Genomic DNA, 4,719 nt, shown 5'->3' with positions numbered 1-4,719 from the left:
AGCTGCTAAGATTAGCTTTCTCGAAGGACTGGTCCCTCTCTCCTCAACTGCATGAGGGAGAAATACAACGGTCTCACAGCATGATTCCAACTATCTTTATTCCCTGAATTTACACTTTGGTTTTCTTTAGGACAGAGCTGTTTAAAGTCAACTGCAGCAGTAAAAATAATAATAATAATGGCAATGTCATGAATATTCTTTTTTTTTTTTTGGTCATGAATATTCTTATTGAAAAACTGCTGTACTTTGCATCAACTCCTGAACTCACTACTACTAGTCTGTCAAAGGGTTACAAAAGCTGGTTCATGTGACAAAAATGTCTGTCTATCCTGACAATCAGAACAGGCTGGCATTTTCAAAAGTATAATTTATTAAGTAGGGCATAACAAGTTTTCTCTGAGCAAATAAGCACAAGACGTTCAGAGTGAAACAGAAGTTAACTGGGATGCTCCTCCGCCAAATGTCCCAGTCTTTAATATTTAGATGGGTGTTCTAAATCTTTAATGTTTTACCACTGAATCTTCTTCATACAGCGTCATGTTCTATAGGGCGAGCGTTCTATGGCACAAACTTTTGCAGTATCTGAAACTGGTCACTTAGTAAGTGTCAGGAATATTCTACTATCATTTCTATCACACATATACACTCTTCACTATTTCCTATTTTCTAGGAGCATATTTTGCACAAACAATCTAACACATGACTGTCATAATACAGAAAAGTACAGGGTTCAAAAGTCTGTTCTGTATTTCTGTGTCTCTTTTTCTGTTTTGCATATAGGGTTATCGTTACCATCTTTCTAAATTCCATATATATGTGTTAGGAGAGGGAGGTGGGAGTGGGGATTGGGATGGGGAATACGTGTAAATCCATGGCTGATTCATATCAATGTATGACAAAACCCACTGAAAAAAAATAAAATAAAATGCTATCAAAAAAAAAAAAAAGAAAGCGAAAAAAAAAGAAAAGTACAGGATGGTGGAAAGTGGTTCAAAATGCTCCCTGGCATTATTACTCATATTTCCCGCTTGGCTGAGATTTGGGGCAATACTGGTACAGGGCCCTTCTCCAAAACACACAATGGTTTGAAGAAAGTATGAATGAACAAAACGAGGGGCTGCACGGTGTGACTGCCACATCTGTTAGCGGTGCATTTGGTAAGCCTTCCCCTGTCACTATATATATTCAGAAATAATGACAAAGAAATGTAGTTTCTCCAGGCAAACGAAATGGAGGTGCAAATTAGAATCACACCTCCTGTCTCATTTTGGTATCACTTCTTGTCTGGATAAACAACACGTACTCTCACTTCCCTACTCATGGCAACTAGCCACTGTTAACACTTGCATTAGGGACCAGTCACAACAAATTACAGTTAAGTTTCACGCTGCTCTGTAGGAGGCGGCCTGGGCCCCTGGGGAGCACCCAGTTAAGTTAGGCCTGTTACCAATTTTGAGGCTGAAAAGGCCATGGTGCCTCAGCCACATGAAGTGGTTAAAATTCTAGTACTCTTGAGTGCTATCTTAATATTTCTGTGTAGTAGTTTATTATTCTCTGTGGAGAGCAGCCGTGGGTAGCGCTTGCAAAAAGGGTGATTTTAATCACCAACCGTTTTCAACAACACAAGAGATCAGTAGTACTCAACTGTGAAAGCTGTATTATAATGGGAAACTGCCTAGATGGATGAAAAACACAAACAGATTTCACTTCAAGATAATTATGTTGGAAACCAAACTTTCAGGATATGGAGAGTATCTACAGACAGTGAGCCAAACAGAAAACTCCATGGGGAGGATGGGAAAGAGACAGCCCATAGGAATCTGCCCTGTCTATTGCCTGAACTGAGGAAAACAGGCTTTTGTAATGCAAAGCCTAAAACACCCAATTTATTAGTTACTCAAGTACAGCAAAAGAGAATTCATGCAATGAAAAAACATAAAATAAAATAAAATAAAATGTTAAAAAAAACCTTTAAGAATCGGCATTGCTGCGTATAAATGTGAATAACAGCTGTTAAACGTTACTTAAATTCAGATGAGCCCTTTCATGATCAGACTGACAAAATTTTTAGGCATATTACTTATCTAGGACACTGTCATAAAGTTCTCTGAGTATTCCTGACATTCCAAATTGGGAGGGAGGCATCAGGCCCTTTGTCATATGGAATCAAATCGATACAATTTACTATATTAAAAGGTGGGTGGGGGGAGTCTGGGGGGCCTATTTTGGATATGCTTTAATCCAAAATAAAACAGAATGGGTTTATGCAGATTTGTTTATTTATGTATGTTGCAGATTTATTTTCCACAAGACTTCTACTGGTTACATGTCAGCTATCTGCTAGTTCTTCTAAAAGTACAGGAAAATGACCAGAATCCATCATTTGGACATACATACCCTCATTCGTACACCTTGGGGCATCCATTAGTACAGGTGTCCACTTTTAGTTATAAGAAATCATTACGCGACGTGCCCCCCATAAACCAATATCCACATGGCCATTACCAGTAGCACTCAATAATGGCAGCTGTCATGTACCAAACGTCACACTAAGTACAGGATATGTGTGACCTAACTTACCCTTCATAACACATCTGTTTCACACAAGAAGTAGCTGAGGCTCAAAGGATGAAATAAATTACTCCAGGTAACAGAACCAGTAAGTGCTACAGTGCAGATCTGATTCCAGTCTGTTGGACTCTAGTAAGCATGAGTAAATCTTTACTGAGAAAGTAGCAGGTACAGAAGAAGGGAAACAGACCTGAGAAAATCAAGACATATGCTGTCAGTGAGGTTAAAGCTTAGTGGAGCCAGAAATGAGAACCAGCTATGAAGATACCCTACAACAGATTTCAGGCTAAGGGCAGAAGATCTGGGAAGGTGGCTTTTGAAGTGAAGCTTACGAAGAGGAAAGTTTCCTTTTCTTACTTTCTTCCAGGCTCATTGGTATTTGATTAACTGGGACAAGGGCATTTAAGGTAAAGGAAAAATATAGGGAGAAAATACAAAAAATGAGCTCATATATTCATGAAATTGCAAACTACCCAGGTTGGCAAAAGAACATAAGGATAAGTTCAATTCAGTTCAGTTCAGTCGCTCAGTTGTGTCTGACTCTTTGCGACTCCATGAACCACAGCACGCCAGGCCTCCCTGTCCATCACCAAATCGCAGAGTCCAACCAAACCCATGTCTATCGAGTCAGTGATGCCATCCAACCATCTCATTCTCTGTCATCCCCTTCTCCTCCTGCCCTGAATCTTTCCCAGCATGAGGGTCTTTTAAAATGAGTCAGCTCTTCACATCAGGTGGCCAAAGGATTGGAGTTTCAGCTTCAATATCAATCCTTCCAATGAACACCCAGGTCTGATCTCCTTTGGGATGGGCTGGTGGGATCTCCTTGTAGTCCAAGGGACTCTCAAGAGTCTTCTCCAACATCACAGTTCAAAAGCATCAATTTTTCGGTGCTCAGCTTTCTTTACAGTCCAACTCTCACATTCATACATGACCACTGGAAACACCATAGCCTTGGCTAGACGGACCTTTGTTAGCAAAGTAATGTCTCTACTTTTTAATATGCTGTCTCGGTTGGTCATAACTTTCCTTCCAAAGAGTAAGCATCTTTTAATTTCATGGCTGCAATCACCATCTGCAGTGATTTTGGAGCCCAGAAAAATAAAGTCAGCAACTGTCTCCCCATCTATTTGCCATGAAGTGATGGGACTGGATGCCATGATCTTAAGTTTTCTTAATTGTTGAGCGTTAAGCCAACTTTTTCACTCTCCTCTTTCACATTCATCAAGAGGCTCTTTAGTTCTTCTTCACTTTCAGCCATAAGGGTGGTGTCATCTGCATATCTGAGGTTATTGATATTTCTCCTGCAATCTAGTTTGTGCTTCCTCCAGCCCAGCATTTCTCATGATGTTTTCTGCATGATTTTCTGCATAGAAGTTAAACAAGCAGGGTGACAACATACAGCCTTGATGTACTCCTTTTCCTATTTGGAACCAGTCTGGTGTTCCTTGTCCAGTTCTAACTGTTGCTTGCTGACCTGCATATAGGTTTCTCAAGAGGCAGGCCAGGTGGTCTGGTATTCCCATGTCTTTCAGAATATTCCACAGTTTGCTGTGATCCACACTGTCAAAGGCTTTGGTATAGTCAATAAAGCAGAAATAGATGTTTTTCTGGAACTCTCTTGCTTTTTTGATGATCCAGCGGATGTTGGCAATTTGATTTCTGGTTCCTCTGCCTTCTCTAAAACCAGCTTGAACACCTGGAAGTTCACGGTTCATGTATTGCTGAAGACTGGCTTGGAGAATTTAAGCATTACTTTACTAGCGTGTGAGATGAGTGCAATTGTGTCGTAGTTTGAGCATTCTTTGGCATTGCCTTTCTTTGGGATTGGAATGAAAACTGACCTTTTCCAGTCCTGTGGCCACTGCTGAGTTTTCTAAATTTGCTGGCATATTGAGTGCAGCACTTTCACAGCGTCATCTTTCAGGATTTGAAATAGCTCAACTGGAATTCCATCTCCTCCACTAGCTTTGTTCGTAGTGATGCTTCCTAAGGCCCACTTGATTTCACACTCCAGGATGTCTGGCTCTAGGTGAATGATCACACCATCGTGATTATCTGGGTCGTGAAGATTGTTTTTGTACAGTTCTTCTGTGTATTCTTGCCACCTCATAATATCTTTTGCTTCTTTTAGGTCCATACCATTTC

Source organism: Dama dama, chromosome 29, assembly GCF_033118175.1.
Source record: "Dama dama isolate Ldn47 chromosome 29, ASM3311817v1, whole genome shotgun sequence".
Lineage (NCBI taxonomy): Eukaryota > Metazoa > Chordata > Mammalia > Artiodactyla > Cervidae > Dama > Dama dama.
This window is presented reverse-complemented; position numbering follows the sequence as displayed.